The sequence below is a fragment of the Sorex araneus genome, chromosome X, assembly GCF_027595985.1.
Source record: "Sorex araneus isolate mSorAra2 chromosome X, mSorAra2.pri, whole genome shotgun sequence".
Classification (NCBI taxonomy): domain Eukaryota; kingdom Metazoa; phylum Chordata; class Mammalia; order Eulipotyphla; family Soricidae; genus Sorex; species Sorex araneus.
This window is the reverse complement of record NC_073313.1, coordinates 42,964,106-42,984,011: the sequence shown is the minus strand read 5'-3', so window position 1 is coordinate 42,984,011 and position 19,906 is coordinate 42,964,106. Positions and strand designations below refer to the sequence as shown.

Below are 19,906 nucleotides of genomic sequence, written 5' to 3'. Positions count from 1 at the left end.
GCTCTGCACACCTCCCACAAATGTATTGGAACTAGATAAAACTGATGGGTGCATGGATGTAGATGTACTAAATGCCAGTGAATTGTATGCTTTAAAATGGTGAATGGTTAATGTTATCGTGTGTAAATTTTCTGTATCACTGTATCACTGTCATCCCGTTGCTCATCAATTTGCTCGAGCGGGCACCAGTAATGTCTCCATTGTGAGACTTGCTGTTACTGTTTTTGGCATATCGAACATGCCACGGGGAGCTTGCCAGGCTTTGCCATGCGAGCAAGATACTCTCAGTAGCTTGGTGGGCTCTCTGAGAGGGGCGGAGGAATCGAACCCGGGTTGGCTGCTTGCAAGGCAAACGCCCTACCCGCTGTGCTATTTACTTCCCAAAATATAGTCACCAGATGTCCTTGAATCTTGGTAAATAGCAGAAATGGGTCCCTTTTGTAGTCTGGTCCCCACTTATTGAGCAGCCTCTGAGCTGTAGAGCGACGGCCACGGGGCAGCGTCTTCCTCCCAGGCCCTCAGGCTATGTGCTTTCCCCCCAGAGGTTTGCTAGAAGAACAGTGACTCGGGGTTTCCAGCCACAGACTGACGTGGGCCTCTTTCTTCATTCTCATTGTTTTCAAAGAACTTGTGCCGTCATGCAACCAAAATAGCAAGGGAGATTTGGTCAATTGTCTGTTTTTCAGCAAGATCCGCTCAGCCCTAGAAAACATTTCCCTCGCACTCCCAGCCAATGCTACCCCAGTTGCTCCTCGGTCAAGCCTCTGTGCTGACTTTTCACAACAAAAATGAGCGGGTGGAGCAAAGACAATGAGGGAAACCAGTCTCTCACCTCTGTCCTCACGGTGACCTCAGAACTGGCTTTACCCACCTTTGATGACTTGGGAGTGGGAAGGGGGGAAGATCATGGATCTAAGTGACAGTTTGCCGGCTGATGTGTCAGGGAGGGAGGAGAAACCAGTCTGGCTCCAGAGGGGTGGTTTACAGGTGGCCTCCCAGGTCCCCCTGTAGCCTGAGGTAGAGAGCAGGCCCTCTGAGGGAGGAGAAAAATACAAGGCCTCAGAAGGGCCTCCAGGTCTGGGGCTGGAGCAATAGCACAGCGGGTAGGGTGTTTGCCTTGCATGCGGCCGACCCAGGTTCAATTCCCAGCATCCCATATGGTCCCCCGAGCACCACCTGGAGTAATTCCTGAGTGCATGAGCCAGGAGTAACCCCTGTGCATCGCCATATGTGACCCAAAAACAAAAAAATGGACAAAAGAAAGGCCTTCAGTTCTCCATATTGATAACTACCCCAAACTGGAAATTATGTCTGACAATAAGAAGAATGAACAAACAAACCCAGGGCACTGCACGTGAGGGAATATGAAGGAATCTTACGGATACTGGTGGATGTACCACAGTGCCTGCCTCTGGTTCATTCCATCAACAGTATGTTTTTTTGAGGTACTCCTTTGTTTTAAAGTCAGTTGATTGTTCCTGGTTATTGCTGGGCAGTGGTATTTCTTCATACAAAGCAACCTCCATTTGTGTATCCAATCCAGCACCTGACAGACCTTTGGATTGCTTCCAGTTTTCCCCTAGCGTGACTAAGGCTCACGTAAGGACTCGTGGGCAGGCCTCTGGGGTACTGTGAGGCCGAAAGCATCCCACAAGGCACTGTTTGCTTCACAAGCCCTTCCTTAAGGTCGTGCTGGGCACCTGGCCAATTCCGCTAGACTACCAAAGACACGTAGCCACTCTGTTGTTTACAGTTACAGTCGTGCTAATATAACCAGCACAGTCTTTGTTCTCGTCTTGTCTATATACGCTGCCTCATCCCCACCCTCATCCCTGTGGCACAGATCGCAAGTTTTGGCCAGCTGCCCCCAAACACAGAAGAATAAACCTCATGTCACCCTCACTAAGTCAGTCTTTTTTGGTATCAGCGAACCTACAGACAAGGCCTCACTCACTCTGGGGTGTCTCCTCACAATAGTGGACATATTTTCATTTCTCATTTATTGAAGGGTGGAATTGCTGGATAAATTATGGGATGTATATGTGGAATATACTCACAGGTTCTCCAAAGTGACCACACACCCTCTGGTATTCCCACCGTGGGTAAAGTCCCAGATGTTCCATAGTCTGTCTTTCTGCTTCTGACCACTCTAGTGAGTGAAACTGGCCTCTCATTTTCATCTCCATATGACTAATAATATTGAGCATCTTTTCATATGCTTATGCTTATAAGCCATTTGTATGTTTTCTAATAGGGGCCACAACCAGGGTGCTGGGGGGGGGGGGTGCATATAGCACTGGAGATGGGATTCACAGCTTCCGTGTGTTAAGCCTGTGCTCTGTCACTTGAAGCCACATCCCTGCTCTGTTTCCTTTGATAAAATGATTATTCAAATTGTTGATTAAAAAGCTTGGCATTGTAGATGTTCAATGACAAATGAATCGATTAAAAGAATGAAGATACATAATAGAATACTATGCAGCTGCAAGAAATGATGAAATCATTCAATTTCCTGCAATGTGATGAGAACCAAAAGATGTCATGTTGAGTGAAGTAGCACTGTCTGTAGCACTGTCATCCCGTTGTTCATCGATTTGCTCAAGCAGGCACCAGTAACGTCTCCATTGAGACTTGTTGTTACTGTTTTTGGCATATTGAATATGCCACGGGTAGCTTGCCAGGCTCTGCTGTGCGCGTGGGATACTCTTGGTAGCTTGCCAGGCTCTCTGAGAGGGACGGAGGAATCAAACCCAGGTTGGCCACGTGCAAGGCAAATGCCCTACCTGCTGTTCATTGAGTGAAGTAAAACAGAAAAAGAATGACAAAAACAGGATGGTCTCACTTATCTGTGGTGTATAGAATACTGAATTAGGAAATGTACCATCATCAAGGGAAGATGCCGAGGTCACCCTTGATCCCAGTGTTTAGAGAGCAGAGGGACGGAGAAGGGAAGAAATCAAGGTGGGGGGGAGAAAGAGAACGGGAAGTCATGGGTGAAGAGGCATCAGGGTCTCAGTTATCCTGGTGATAGGTGAGGGGTATAGCTGTAGATCCAAAACACAGACTCAACAAAACTGAAAACAGTGAGATCTGAACTGCAACCACTAGAACTTTGTAATGTGCCTGTCAATTTAGTTGACTGGCAGGGATGAGGCAGGAGTGGGGGTGGGGAGGGAATATTGGAACTCTGGTGGAGAGAAGTTGACACTGGTGGATTGGTATTGAAATATTTTGTGCTTAAAACTCAACTATCAACAAATTTATAAATCACAGTTCTTTAATTTAAAAAAAAATTGGGGTTATCAGGCAAGAGCGATACTATAGAAGGTAAGGCACTTGCTTTGCACGTGACCAACCCGGGTTCCATCCTGATCCCTGGCATCACATACTGATATGTGATGTAGTCCACCAGGAGTAATCCCTCACTTCAGAGCAAGGAGTAACTCTTGAGCACTGCTCGGTGTAATACCTAAACAACAACAAAAAATTGGGGGTCATCTGTCTTATTAGTACTGTTTTTACCGAGTTCAAATACATACATACCTAGATCACAGGTACAAGATTTTTTATCAGATATTGTAATGGTTTTAATCTGGGCGGCTTCCCCCATAATACGAATTCTTACCAAGTGCCTAGTATAGCTTAAATTGTAGAAAGAGAAAGTGTGTACAAAGCAAACCCTGGTCCTCTTTAAAGATCTATGATTTAGCCCAAGGGCTGATAGGGAACCCTGTAAAGCTTATTAAGGAACTGCAATATGCTCGTGCAGTTGGCAGCAGCATGACTAGAACTGGAGTACATCATGTTCGGTGAAATAAGTCAGAGGAAGAAGCACAAACACCTGATGATGTCACTCATCTGTGATATAGAGAGCAAACAAACAAGGGATACATAAGAAAAAGTCATAACAAACCCTTGACCTTGGATTAAAAACTGAGATGACCAAGCAGTTGGGGGAAGGATGAGGAAGGCATGAAGAAGTAAGCTAGAGGTGACATAAGGACAGTGGTGGAGGGTCTTAGGCATTTTGGTGGTGATGAAAATGAAGTAACTTTGTGCATCAAAACCCTAAGTATGGACACCCTTAGGTTACCATGGTACCTAAACTACAATTAAAACTCAAAGAAAAGGTGAACTGAAGAGATAACACAGTGGGTAAGGTGTTCGCCAAGCATGAGGCTGACCCAATCTCCAATATCACATACGGTCCCTGAGCACCATCAGGAATAATTTATGAGCACAGAGGCAGGAATATGCCCTGAGCATCACTGGGTGTGAACCAAAAACCAGAAAAGGGAAGGAAAGAAAGGGGAGGAGAATGGAGGGGAGAGAAAGGAAAGTAACTGGGATACGCAGCCATACATAACAGGAAGACCCCAAAGGGTTGGCCATGAAGGATCTGGGACAGAGAGGAACTTCCAGGAGACCCTGTTTCTAGAGAATTTGTGCTCTGTCTAGCCCCAGATTTACCCTTTTGTCAACCTCTTTGTGGTTCCACTACCATTTGTGGGGGGTTGGGGGATTGGAGCCACACCCAGCAATGCTCAGGGCTTACTCCCAACTCTGTGCTCAAGGATCACTCCTGGCAGTGGTTCAGGGACCGTATGTGGTACTGGGGATTGAACCAGAGTTGACCATGTGCTAGGCAAGTGCCTTAGTCCCTGTACTGTCTCTCCAATCTTTGTCAGGATTCTTTGACCGTTTGTTTCTAACCTGGGAGGCAAAGTCCTCTCCCAGCCTGCTTTGCAGGGAACATGTCCTCTGTGATTCTCAGGATGTGTGGTCAGAGTAAAAGGGCCTATGCTGCTGGAGTGTTCTCGATGAAAGAGCCAGGGTATGTGGTGAAGCAACACTTGTTAATTTTCAGTGCATCTATTATTAGCAAATGATGTCACCGCTAAGTTCTCCAACTTGTCACAGGAAGTCTGGAGGTATTTCAGATTCCACAGCAGGGACAATTCCTGCTTTGCAGCATGCAGGCCGTGAGTGCTGTCTGTGTTCTTTGAGAAACTTGGGGGTTGGGGGGGAAACCCATGGACTGTCACAGTGACTCCCAGAAGCAAATGTTCTATACCAATGAGTCCATCAAACTCTGTTTCATTAAAGGTGGGGGAGATGACAAAGAGCTGCTTCCATAATTATATGGAAAAGTCTACCTCTATTCTGTTCTTTGTTAGCTCCTAGAGGTAGGGAGCCCTAGTCTCTTAAATCGTGTCATGTCTCATTCCTATATTGTTTCCATAACAGAATGTAGGTTTTATCGTGAGGGAAATGCAAATCAAAACAACAATGAAATATCACCTAACACCAATGAGACTGGCACACAATCACAAAGAATAGTGTACCAGCTATTCCAGTACCAGCAGGAATGTGGTGGGAATGGCATATGCTTCAGCCTCTATGTATATGGACACTTTTCAAAAAACTAAGAATTGAGCTTCCTTATGACCTGGAAATTCCACTTCTTGGCATCTATTCCAAGGGCAATTTTTTGGGGGACATGGGGGTTGGCCACACCCTGTGATGCTCAGGAGTTACTCCTGTCTCTGCACTCAGGAATGACTCTTGGCGGTGTTTGGGGAAACATATGGGATGCTGGAGATGGAACCAAGGTTGGCTGCATGCAAGGCAAGCACCCTACCTGAGGTACCATCCCTCTAGCCCCAAAACACTATTTTGAAAAGACATTTGTATTCTTGTTGATCACAGCACTATTTACAGCAGCCTAGGTCTGGAGACAACCAAAGCATCCAAAAACCGATGAATGGATAAAGAAATTGTGGTGCATCTACACAGTGAAACACTACTCAACACAATCGTGCAATTTGCTGCTATATGGATGGAGCTAGATGGCTGAGCTGAGTGAAGTCAGTCAGAAGAAGAGGGACAGATATAGAATGATCTCTCCTATGTGGGATATAAAGAAGCACAGTCAGGCTACAACAAATAACCGGTGGTAAAAGACCCGAAAAGTTGGCCTAAGGAACTGAGTTTACTACAGACAAGGTGGGGGTGCAATGGAAAGGGACCTACAGTCATTGATGAAGGAACACTAGTGGCAGGTGAGAAGTTGGAACATAGTATGCCCGAAACTGCTATTAACAGTATTGTAAGTGATGGTGCTCAAGAAAGATTTTTAAAAATGGAAGTTTCTCAGGAAGAAGTTTGTTTATTTTTGTTTAGGGACCACACCCGGGGGTGTGACTGGCTTATTTCTGGCTCTGCATTCAGCGATCACCCCTGGCAGGCTCATGGGACTGGGGACTGAACTGGAGTCGGCAGATTCTAAACAAGCACCCTGCCCACTGAACTATCTCTCCAGCCCAGGAACAAGTTTATGTGGTTCTAGCCTTGGGGTGTACCCTGGAAGGCATGGAATATGCCTGTTGAATCACTGAAGAGAGTAAGTTCTATTTTTTTAACAAGGTATAAAAAAGAGTAAGAAAATTCTATTACAACCATTGTACAATTATCTGGAAAAATTTCTCTCCTAGCACCACACAAAGGGCTGGAGCACAGCGGGGAGGGCGTTTGCCTTGCACGCGGCCGACCCGGGTTCCATCCCCAGCATCCCATATGGTCCCCTGAGCACCATCAGGAGTGATTCCTGACTGCAAAGCCAGGAGTAACCCCTGAGCATCGCCGTGTGTGACCCAAAAAGCAAAAAAAAAAGAAGAAATATATTACCTAGACAGTTATAACCTCAATTAATTATACTCACAAAAGCTAGGGGAAAAAAACATTTGTGTAGATGTTTTTCTGTAGATTTGTGTCGAATTATCAACCAACTTTAAAGGGTTTTTTCTCCTTGAGTTATCTAACATTTGAGCAGCTGAAACTATAGCGACATGGGAAAAAGTCTGTGATGATTCTTGTTAAATTAAAACTCATCCCAAATAAGACCAAAATCTTGGGACCTGGGGAATTCAACAGCTGTGTCTCAGAATTACAAGATATTTTTCTTCCTCCTTTAGGAAGATGATTTTTTCCCTTTTTTGAGGGGGAGAAGAGTCTCCCTAAGAGTGCTTGTGGTCTGGGGGCCACCTGGAAGTGCTGAGGGGACAGACACTAGGGTCAGACCTGGCAGTGCTAAGGAAGCACGTGGTGTTGAGGATCAAACTCCAAACCTCACATATGCAAGACATGAGTTTCAGCCCCCTGAGTTACCTCCTGGTCCCCAGAAGATTTGGGGGAACACACATAGCAATGCTCTTGGACTTGATGCTTGGGGGTTTCTCCCAACAGTGTTACGGGCAGTATGTGGTGTTGTGCATGCAAGACAAGTGCCTTAATTCCTGTACGTTCAGATGATTTTTTTAAGGGGATTTTTTTTTTTTTTGCTTTTTGGGTCACACCCAGTGATGCACAGGGGTTAACTCCTGGCTCTACACTCAGGAATAACTCCTGGTGGTGCTCGGGGAACCATGTGGGATGCTGGGAATTGAACCCAGGTCAGCCGCATGCAAGACAAATGCCCTACCCACTGTGCTATGGCTCCAGCCCCCTTGTAAGGGGATTGTTTTAAGTAAAGGAATTTCAAATAAAGGGATGAGAAAACTACTGTCATTTATGATGATTATCCCAATGAATTCATGTCTGAAATGAGGATAATTGCCAAGAAGTTATTTCCTCTCCTTGGCTCAAGACTTTGTTTTGAAACAAAAAAAAAAATCACAGAAAGTCCCCACCAGTTTGCTGTCCCTCTCCTCCCCATCCCCACCCCAACCCAATCAAAGGTAGAGTGAAAGCTGGTCAGAAAGGAGTAGCATCCAGGTACAGATTTCATAGAAGTCGTTTCAAGATCAAACAATTGGATAGAAGCCTTAGCATCTTCCCCCAGCCTCCCCACCCCCCATCCCCGTGCCCACAGGCAGCTGTCTGGGACTCACCATGCCACAGCAGGACCAGCATCCCGCAGCCTTGCACACACTGAGTGGCTTAAAAATCACCCAGCTGTGGGATCCCTACCTGAAGGGAGAAAGCACAAATCACCGGGAGCCCAGAAGGGGTTCCTGGAGTGCCCAGATCCACACCCCCTTCCCACACCTCTGCCTTTTCCTTCTTCACACTTAGTTTCCCTACCCTCTTGGGGTGGGGTGTATTAGCACCATCAGCTGCTCCCCCCGCAAAAACTAACAGCTTGATCTGTTTACTTCAGGCTACCAGCAAGGCAATCGCTAACAAGCCAGCAAGCACATGGGCAGAGGAGAGTCCGTGAATAGACTCCCCAAATATCACTTACCGTCCTAGGGGTCCCCCCGATCCCACCGCTCCTCCTCCGAGACAGCCCTTGGCTCCCCCAGGCCCTCCATCGCCCAAGTCAGGCTGCTCTCTCACATCACACACACACACACACACACACACACACACACACACACACACACACACTCATGCAAAGGAGGAAGGGAGAGAGAGCAGGAGCCAGGGAGGAATATTTGCTTGGGCAGGTCTGAGCGCTTTGGTTTCTTTCTCTCCCTCCCCCCCTCTCTCCCCCTCCAGATTTAATAGCAGAAAAATCCTGTATCTGATAAGGATTAACAGAGATGAAAAAATGTGCCTGCCTTTTGGATCACAAAAGCCCAAGACAGATTTTGATGGCACACCAATCGGCTTTACCCGCAGGCCTTGGCCCACTAGCCCACCTGGCCCCTAAACCCTCCTCAGAACCCACCTCCTCCCGCCCTGACCTCGTCCTGGCCCAGCCTCAAACAACCAGCAGCCAGAAGTGGGCTTCCTGCCTCTCAAACAGCATTTTTGACTATTATGTCCAATAACTTGGAGAGATGAGGGACAGGGCAGCTTCAAACTCTGTTTTCCCCAAACACCATGGTGGTGGGGCGTGGGGGTGCTGACTTCCCTTCTCCGGAATGGTTGATACGTGGGGAGGGGGGAACCCCAACTGGGTGGTGGGAGTCTCCCTGCTTTAGGGCTGAGCCTGTGCCAGCCTCGCCTAGGACAACAGGGGACTCAGTGAAGCCCTTGTGTGACTCTGAGCGTGCCCACAACCAATGGCTGCAGCACCGGAAACTGGTGAGGAATGAGGCATCCCGGCACCTGCAATCCCAGCCCAGACCTCTGAAATCGCCATCTTCCTTTTACCAACAGTTACCAGGTTGATTTCAGACTGGAATGCCTTCATTTAAGCGGGTTGGGGGCGGCAGTTGAAGGGCTTGGGAATTGCTGGCAGTTACTATCCCTGACATTCTTCAGGCCCCTGCAGCCCTGCGACCCCCCTGACGTGACTGTAGGGGCTGGCAGTCTGTCCTGCTGCCTCCACTCTCCCACGTGTTGTCTGTGTCACCCACCACACCCTCCACCGGCGTGGACCCTCGTGCTCGGGCATAGAGCAGAAACCCACAGTTCCCTCCCCACAACGGAGGGTCTGGGTATGGATCTACACATTGGATTTTTTTTCTTTTTGGGTCATATCCGGCGATGCTCAGGGGTAACTCCTGGCTCTGCACTCAAGAATTACTCCAGGCGGTGCTCGAGGGACACAAGGGATTCGGGAGATCGAACCCGGGTCGACTGCATAGGCAAAGCGAACGCCCTCCCCACTGTACTATCCCTCTGGCCGCGGACCTAGACATTTGAGCACTTTTTGTTGTCTTCCATTTGGAGCTTGAAAGCCCAACAGTGGAACTTATCATAACTTCTACCAAGAAGGAAGCCGTGTTGGGCTGCAGTAGGAATAGGAATATGGGTCTAAGAATCCCCCCAGATAAAGTTCCTGCCCCGACAGGAGGTCTCGACCTGCCCTGGTGGGAGCAGTGTGCCCATTCCCCTCGCTACTTGGTGTTGCGGGCAGTTCTGGCACCTGAGTCGCAGCCTTGACTCTTCAAAGGCTCTACTCCTCCAACGTCAGCCAGAGGCAGAACTGTGGGAGCCAGCCTGTGTGCCCTACTCTCTTGTCCGTGGCTTCAGTCTTCCCTAATCCCGTGGCCTCTCACTCTGGGCTAAGGACCTACCTGAGAAAGACTCTTTCTCTGTCTGTGAAAGCCAACATTTCTCCCAAGTGGAAAGTAAGGCTCAATCAGGGGCTCTTGGCAGAGATGAAAGGGCCCAACCCACAGATCAGTAAGTAGAGCTAGCTAGCACTGGGGGGGACAGACAGTCTTGTACTCCAAGTCTTGCTCCCAAGAGAGGGGGGAAAAGCCAGAGGGAGAGGATTGTCACAGAACATACAGAACTGACTGGTGTGGAGTATTGATTCACTTTGAACCTGGTACTCAAAGATCAAGTCACTGTCTAATAAAAGTGTTACAGTGGATTCCACCTAGAGTTTGGGTTTTTGTGGATGGTGCATAAGATTTGCACACCAAACACGATATGTTCTCAGTCTTACAGCTCTTACTTATTTGATAACTCATATAGGTATATCACTGTGGGCTACAGCAGTCATAAAAACAGGAACTTAGGGACTTGGAAGTAAGATGCTTGTCTTACACGTGGCTGATGCAGGTTTGATCCCTGGCATCCCAGATGGCCCCCCAAGTACTATCAGGAATAACTTCTGAGTGCAGAGCTAGGAGTACTCCCTGAGCGTCATCGGGTATGGCCCCCAAACTAAAAACAATCAAACAAAGCAGGACATTCCGCTTCAGTGACAGTGGCCCCAATGCCAACTCTTCTCCTTGCCTCTTTGCTGTCTCTGTACTTTGCCATCTAGCCACGAGGCTGATCCCTTCTATTCCGTTTACACCATCTTCTCCTCTTTATCTGTATGCCCCCTTATACAATGGCCAATGCATACATATTATCTATTCCCTGCCCTTAGCTGTTTCTGCTCTTTGATTGGTTATAGACGATCAAGGGTTTCATAAAATGACCAGAGTCTTGATTCTCTGGTCCTCCCCTCCCCACTTTCTCCGTAACAAAAGGAAAAGATGAAATTCCTCCTTTGGGTTCAGAAGCTCAGCAGGGTCTTGCGGTTTCTCTCCAAGAGGGCTTGGAGATGCAACTGCATTCTTCTAATTTCTCTGCTCCGGGCTCTCACTGCCTGCACATGCCTTCACACACCGCCTCCAGACAAGAACCTTCTCAGGAGCTGAGGGTGAAGCACATGAAAACTCCCCACCCCCCCCAAAAAAAAGCCCAAGGTTCCTGTTTCACGGAATCTACAACAAAGAAGCGAACAGCAGAGTTGCAGAAACAAAATCTGGTGATTTCTGTGTTCAACTCCTTTATTTTGCAGAAGAGCCCTAGTGTTTTGCATGAAGAAAACTCAGTGTCGATCCCCAGCACCACAGGAGCACTGCTTGGAGCTGCTCCCAAACACTGAGCAGGGAGTAGCAGCCCTGGCATCACTGGGTATGGCTTAAAAACAGAATAAAGCAAACAAGAGCACTGCAGTCCATCGCCTATGCTAGTCTTAAATCTGAGCCCATGGCTGTGTGAGATGTGATGGCGGGCAAGTGTAAAGCATGTGTGTTGCCGTATGGGCAGAAACAAGACTGCAGGGAGTCGCGTGCCACACAACACAGGCATAGCCAGGAGAAGCACCTCCATTTCCCTATGCTTTTGATTTTGAATTTATTTGTGGCCATTGCGTGTTCTGCGACCTCTGTCGCTCAAGTTTTCGTGCCTCCCACATTCACTTCTGCAACCCCATAGGCTTAAGAAGCTTCACTCTAAGAAATGAGCCCCATCCCCCCATAGTTTCATTGCCTATTGCTTTGCTTGGAGGGTCCCTGGCTGCATTTGATCCAAGCCTGCACCCCTAGAGCACGTGACCCATTTCACTCTCAGCTGGGCAAGGGAGAAGGGGACACTGCGTGCAGAATTGTAGAGCTCAAGGGCAGGTCCACCAAGAACTAGGGACCTTAGAATTCCCTGCCCAACAGATTCCCAACTCGCTTTTCTTTAATTTATTTATTTATTATTATTTTTTATTTTTTTGCTTTTTGGGTCACACCCAGCGATGCACAGGGGTTACTCCTGGCTTTTGTACTCAGGAATTACTCCTGACTGTGCTCAGGGGACCATATGGGATGCTGGGAATCGAACCTGGGTCAGCCACGTGCAAGGCAAACACCTACCCGCTGTGCTATTGCTCCAGCCCCCCAACCCGCTTTTCTTGATCCTGCATCTTGAAGGTAGACAAGGGTGCTTGTGCACAGTTCAGAGCCCCCGAAGGCACATCTGTTTGCAGAGATGGAGGGAGCTGAGGCAGGAGGACCTGTGTGGGAAAGACCCTTTCTGCTGCAGGAGAGCTCCAGACTGGGAATAAAGAGAAACCTGCACTGGAACTAGAGCCACTCTCTATACCCCCCCCCCAACCACCACCACTGCCCATTTCCAGCTCACATGCTCAGGAACCAGTATTCCAAATTGGAACCTGACCTCCTGCCTGGTCATGGGAGAGAACTAGCAAGGTAGGAAGAGAGGACTTTTGTTAGCTTCGTTGATAACTTGTAAATATTCAGACAGACTGCATGGGGATTCTTGCCCCCAAATCCCATGAATATGAAGGGTAACAGTGTATCACTGTCGTCCCATTGTTCATCGATTTGCTCGAGCAGGCACCAGTAACATCTCCATTGTGAGACTCGTTGTTACTGTTTTTGGCATATCAAAAACGCCATCGGTAGCTTGTCAGGCTCTGCCGTGCGAGCGGGATACTCGAGGTAGCGTGCCAGGCTCTCTGAGAGGGACAGAGGAATCAAACCCAGGCCGGCTGCCTGCAAGGCAAATGCCCTACCCACTGTGCTATCGCTCCAGTCCATATGAAGGGTGAGATGTAGAAATGAGGGGCTCCCGCCCCCCATCCCCCGTCCCAGGCCCTTCTGAAGACTCCCTGAAGCTACCCACCCCCAGAATTGAGGTAAGTGACAGCCTTGGCCCCTGGCTTTTCTTATTTTTCTTTGACTTTCTGCATGGTATCGGTAGAGACCCCTCAGCCCCATGATCTACTCCAACGCTGGGGTTCCTCAAAGCGACGAGACGGATGGTCACAAAGGTTAGATGACTGACCCCCCCAGACTGACCAGTAGGAAAAATGCTAGGGCTCACTTCTGCCTCCCTGCCCATTTTTTTTCTGGAACCCTAGCAAAAAATCCCCCTGGCCATGACAGCTACCTGCAATTCGTAAGAGGGGGCAGGAAGAAAGAAGAGACATAGACACTCTATTTCTTGCCAGGCGCCCCTAAACAACTTGGTTGAATCATGCTACAGCATTATCATTCCCGGCTACTAAACCATCCTACTCCGTCCAGTGTCGCGTCCCACCTGTCCTTCGAAACCCAGTTTCCTAGGGCTGATTAGAACCTCCTGGGCTGGGGGGGGGGGGGGAAGGGGCAGGGGCCATACTGTGCTTCTACTCTGCTGCCCACCCCCCACCCCCCCCCATGGAATGACGTCACCCACAGACGCAGACACAGTGGGGGTACGGACTCGCACCCCCTTCCAGAAGCCCAGGTGCAGGGGCGCGCCAGAGTGGTAATGAAGGTAGTGAGTCTCTAGGACGGTTCACTCCGGCCCCGCCCGCCCCTTCCGGGGCGTCAGAGAACTAGTTCGGCTCGCTCACCCCGGGTGGCAACCTTGCGTGACACAGTCCTTTTTCACCCTCCTCCCCAACCCCCACTCCCCTTTAGGTCATGTCCTTGCGAAACCTCTGAGGTCGGCTGGCCACTCCTGGGACAAAGAGGTGGGAGCGGCTGGGAGAGGCCCCGCCCCCAGGAGGCCCCGCCCCGAGAAGCCCCGCCCCGAGAAGCTCCGCCCCGAGAAGCCCCGCCCCCCGGGAAGCCGCGCCCCGCTGCGTGTGGCCGCCAGAGGGCGCCGTGGCTCCGGTGCCCCGGCGGGGCCGCCAGCTGCCCCCTCCCGCCTCCGACTGCTCCCAGCCCCCACGTCGCCAGCTCGAAGGGGCGGGGAGTGGGGCCCGGGAAAATCCCTGGGCGTTTCTGTGCCGGAAACGTTAGTCACGCACCTGGAGCCTCCGAATGTCCGGGTGGCAGAGAGCAGGGCGAGGGGCCTCACTTGCCGAACGTCACACCTGCGGAGTCTCCCTCGGTCCTGCTCGCCTGAGCCGATCGTGTGCGTCTGATGGTGGCAGACATCATCCTCTGTTGGCCTGTAAATGAAAAGCTGGCCTGGGTCCCTTCCTGCCACTGCATTCCACAGATGCCGTCCTCTGCCTGAAGATTCGTCTCCTTGGGGGCTCTTGAAATCAGCGCATTTCGTCGTGTATCAAAAGTTGTTTTTCCTGGGGCCAGAGATGTAGTACAGTGGATAGGGTACTTGCCTCGCACAGAGACCCGGATTCCATCATCCGCACCCTATATGATACCCCAAGCCCGCCAAGAGTGATCCCTGAGCGTAAGAGCCAGGAGTAACCCCTAAGCATCACTGGATAGGGACCAGAAAACAAACAAGCAAAAGGTTGTGGGGTTTTTTTCCCTGCAATTTCCAGTGAAACGAGCCCGAGTTTTGGAAAGGGCAATGCAGTGCATGCAACCTTATGCTTCATAAGGCAAGCTATCAGAGGTACTTGGAGCAAGCAAAGCTGAAGGTTGCAATAGAGAGTGATTGTAATGAGCTGGAACCACATCAGATGAGAGAATAGACTGAAACACGTCAAATAAATTAATATATTTGTTCAATCCATGAGTTATATGTGAAAAAGAAAAACTCAAACTTTGGCAGATACAAAGGCAAAAAAAGTGACAACTAAAGGAAAAGAGGCAAATATTTGTCTTGCCTTCCTTTAGATAAGACCAGTATTTCTGGATCACAAAATTCACTATTTGTTGAGGGGAAGTTGTTATTTATAGAAAAATCACAGCAAGAGTCAGGTGTAATAGATTGTGTGTAGAAAGCTCTGGGATGTGAGGCTGAGGGTTTGATCTCTGGCACACACACACACACACACACACACACACACCACCTGCCAGTTCTGTGCCAGTTACCTTATCTCTCTCTTTGAGAAGTTTTCTTTCTTTGGGGGGATGTTTTTGTTTTGGGTTTGGGGTGGTGCGGTTGAACCCTGGTTGTGATCAGGGGACCGCATGGGATGCCAGGAATCGAACCTGGGTCAGCCAAGTGTAAGGCAAATGCCCTACCTGCTATACTATCCCTCTGGCCCCTGAGAGCAGTTTTCTTATTCCCATTTTACAGAGGTGGAAACTGAGGTCAAGAAGGTGATGGAGGGCATGAAGTGATAGTACAGTGGGTGAGGCACTTGTTTTGCACTCAGCCAACCCAGGTTTGATTCCTAGCACTCCATATGGTCCTCTGAGCCTGCCAGGAGTGAACCCTGAGCACAAACCCAGGAGTAAGTATGCTGAATAGAATGAGAAAATCACTACATTGTAAGGAAATAGTGAATTCTATGGATCCTTCTTAACATGACCCCAAATGGTACAACCAGACCTTTGAAGTCTCCTGGTGTGAGTAAATCAAAGTTTCCAGGTTTGTAAGTATTCAGGTCAGAAAAAAAAATCCTGAAGTTCATCAAAACTCCAGATCTGGCTACCATTTACAGAAATAGAAAGGATGGAGAAATACGTTCAAATACACCAAGGATCCCATCAGCTAAATATAGACTCTGGAAAGTTCTACAGGACAAAGGATTCAATTTTCCCAATAAATTAATGGAATGGAGGAAGAAAAAGGAAAGTGTGCTAAGTAAAAGAGATTTAAGATGCATTACTTAATACAATGCTTTGCCAATATACAGACCGATTATTAGATAGCACACAAAATTGATTTTCTGTAAGCTGCGATAATGATATTCTGGTTCTTTTTATTTGGGAGGAGGAGTTCCACACCTGGTGTTGTCAAGGGACTATTCCTGACTCTGTGCTCAAGAGTGGGTCCCTGGCAGGGCTCATGGGGACCCTATGTGGTGCCAGGGATCAAATTAGGGATGGCCATCCACAAAGCAAGCGACTTAACCCCTGTACCGTGACTCTGATCCCTGGTTCTATTTTTAAAGTACTTATGTATAAGGGGGAAAAAATACGGAAGTATTTATGGTGAAATGGTATGTCTGGAATTTGCTTTAAAATACTCCCACAAAACAAGTGGCAGGGTGAGTTGAACAAAAATAGCAGAAAGTTGGTAACTGAGAAGCTGGATGGTAAAGACAAGAGGTCTCTACTTGGTGTGTGTGAAAATTGTTCGTAATAGCTGTTAAAAACTGTAACTCTCATTTGGCCCATCTCAGATATCTAGCTGAACATATTTGCTGAAGAGCAATTTGTCTGTTTTTCCTCTGTATTTCCCTCCAGGCATTCCTACCAACTTTCTTTCTTTTCTTTTCTTTTTCGCCATCACTTGGAAGTGAAAATAGCCTTTAAACCGTGAGATCACTGTCCCTCTCTAAAATGGAGAACATGCTCACGCATAACCCAGAACACAAAATGGTTCCACTCAATAGGAAACAGAATTGGGACGTCTGCGTTTCGTGGCTCTTTCGCTTCTCTTGCTTGTTTGTATTCGTTTAGGCAACCCTAGGAACTGGCTTCTCTTAAGAGAAACGACCGCGCCTTCTGTGCGGACTCCCGAATGTGCTGTCTGAGTGCGTGTCTAGGGTATCAAGAAATGAGCACATTTGGGATCCTCCTTTCAAGCTGGTGCCTGTCGATTCTTGGTGCAAGCAAAGCAGAAAGGTTGTCGGGGCGATGTGGGGGAGGGGGAGGCAAGGAGGAGGAGGAGGAGGAGAAGCAGTCTTATTCTCCCCCAATCCCTCCCCCCACCCTATGTTGTTTCACTTTCCTCTTTTGTAAAACGGGGCTGTTTTCATTCTTTCTCGTGGTTCTAAGGGCTAATTAAAGCCTGTGAAAGCACTTTTAAAGACGATCCTAAGATGTACCATGGCTGCGAAATAAAAACTATCATTAATATATTTTAATCATCGTGTTAAATACCCACATAGTCACACCCACCTCTTCTCCATTCAAGCAGATGTTTGCAAAGGGCTAATTAGCAGCCATGATGTCATAACCGCAGAGCCCTGCATTCATCCTGAAAGCTGCAAAGTTTCCAAACACTAACTCCTTATTAGACTTTTAAAGCATGTTGAGTCCAAATTCCCCATATCTGTGAAAAAAAAAAAAAAGCATGCTGGGAAGAGAAAGCTTTCTCTGTAACGGAGGAAATGAACATTAAAAATGGCCATCTTTTTTCAGTAAGCCTGCCCCCAACCCCTACACACAGAAAGGAGAGAGAGAGAGAGAGAGAGAGAGAGAGAGAGAGAGAGAGAGAGAGAGAGAGAGAGAGAGAGAGAGAGAGAGAGAGGACCAGGACCGCAGAAATAAAAAAAATACTGAGATTGCGTGTTTGGAAAAAATCAACCTACTCCCAAAAGATTCCCAGAGGGCTTTTAAGTCCATCTCAAGAGGTAGCGAGCAACACTGCAACACCCACCCTGTCTCTGGGCACCTAGAAAAGGATGACAGATACGGTTCAGCCATTAAACAAACCCCTCTGGGAAATAGCTGCTCAGGGCACTGCTAATCCAGCAGCCAGCTACAGGAATGTAGTTCTTTGATATTCTAAACCTAATGGGCTCAAACCCTCCTTGCTGTGGGAAATCCTGCATCGTTTTTCCATTAGCGACAGGGAGCCAGGGGAGAGAGGAATGGAATGTGACAATGGTTAAGTGTGATACGTGACTCCCGGTTTTCATTTCCGGCTTGTTCAAAATTCTCTGTCAACCAATAGAACATCTTGTTTGTTCTCCACCACATCAACGCGAACAGTCAATAAAGCCTGATTTCCCACCATTCACCAGGCTTCTGTAAATGCGCAACAGACTTTTTGCTAGGCATTTGGAGGCAGTCATAGGGTGCTATCTCACAAAGCAGAGTTGGAGAACACAGAGTAGACAACAAGGGGATACTACACAGCCACCAGGAAAAATGAAGTCATGAAATTTGCTTATAAATGGATGAACATGGAGAAGATCATGCTGAGTGAAATGAGTCAGAAGGAGAGCGACAGACATAGAAAGGTAGCACTCATTTGTGGGATATAAAAAAAACAACATAGTACGAGATTAATACCCAAAGACAGTATAGACAAGGGCCAGGAGGACTGTCGCACAGTTGGTTGGAAGCTTGCCACAAGTGGTGGGGGGAGAGGGCAGTTAGGACAGAGAAGCGACCACTATGACAAAGATAATTGGAAATGATCACTCTGGATAAGAACTGTGTGCTGAAAGTAGGTAAAGGAACAAACATGATAAACTCTCCGTATCTGTATAATGGCCAAAAGGGGAGAGAGAGAGAGAGAGAGAGAGAGAGAGAGAGAGAGAGAGAGAGAGGAGAGAAGGAAGGAGGAAGAGGAGGAGGAGGAGGAGGAGGGGAGGAGGAGGAGGAGGAGAAGGAGAAGGAGAAGGAGGAGGAGGAGAAGGAGAAGGAGAAGGAGAAGGAGTAGGAGAAGGAGAAGGAGAAGGAGAAGGAGAAGGAGAAGGAGAAGGAGAAGGAGAAGGAGAAGGAGAAGGAGAAGGAGAAGGAGAAAAGTGTCTGCCATACTGTCACAGAGGCAGGCGGAAGGGAAACTGGGAACAATGGTGGAGAGAAAGGTACACTGGTGAAGGGATGGGTGTTGGAACATTGTATGACTAAAACCCAATCAAGAATAACTTTGTAACTTTGTAGTCAAGGTGATTTAAAAAAAAAAGACCGGAGTAGACAGCTATCAACTATATTTCTTGCCCTTCCCCACCCACTTTCCCTGTGGGGACCCCTCCACTCAGCTCTACATCCAGCCACTCTCTCACCTTTGCTCTTTTCCTTCACAAACTCACCATAAACACCCCAAATTCTCTTTATTTTCTTAGGTCAGTTTCTCTCTCTGAACCCTATTACCTTTTACACTCATAATGGCTCATCAGTTTGCTTTTCAAAATGAAAGAAATTCTCTGCCCTCTGCCCTCCCTCCCACACACACACACACACACATACCCTGAAAAATTCTATATTCTGGATCACTCAGAAATGTCTTTTAGAAATAAACAATTTCTGCTGTAATTAGCTGAAAAAATCCTTTTAATAATGACTTATGTCAACAGTTCTCAAATTCCTGGCATTAGAACATCTTTCTAGTCTTAAAAATGATTGAGAATCAGAGCCAAAGAGATAGTACAGAAGTTAAGGTACTTGTCTTGCATGAAGTCGACCCTATCTCAAGTCCTCCCTGCACCATATATGGTTCCCTGAGCACTGAGTAATCCCTGAGCACAGAGCCAGGGGTAGTCCCTGAGGACCACCTAATGGGACCCAAATGCCACCCCCCCAATAGAATTTAAATGGAAATAAAATGTGTAAACCATCACGCATGAAATCTTTAAATCAAAAGGGAGAGAAGAAAGAAAAATTTAAGTTGATTTCTAAGGAAATAGAATATAGCAAATTTTCATTAATGTAAATAGGATTAGTTCTTCCTGATACAGAGGCAGCTCAATATTTAAAAAGCAAAAATCTAATAATGTTGTTGCTTACAAGAGCCATACCGACCTAGAAAAATAAGCAGAGTAGCTGTGTAAGAAGATATTCCTGTAAGAACAGACGAAAAGCTGAGATTATGACTTTGGCCTCAGATAAAGCAGATGTTATGACAAGAGGCAGTGCAATGGATAAATAAGGTCACTATGTACTGGTTAAATGTACATGCAATTAAGAAAATTAGAAAATAGTAAATGAATATTTTCCAAAACAAGTTGCCACAGAATCCAGAAAAGAAAACTGACAGAAGGGCAAAAAGAAGTAAAAAGCAAATATTCTTTTAATTGGAAGCCTCAACATTCCATTTGGGGACATAATAGACAAGATAAATTGGAAAGTATTATATTATTGAATAATTCATTCAATAAAATTAATTTAATACAAATAAAAAATAATTTTTTAATACTAGGTTTCAGGACTTGTGCTATAAGCAAAAAGACAATATGAGTTTAACAAACCTG

At 47.4% G+C, this 19,906-nt stretch overlaps 1 protein-coding gene across 1 annotated transcript in view; it reads right to left on the bottom strand.

The window, feature by feature from the left end:
• The window catches only part of NYX (nyctalopin), a 103,179-nt gene that overhangs the window by 28,870 nt on the left and 54,403 nt on the right, over positions 1 to 19,906 (bottom strand). The window lies entirely within an intron of this gene.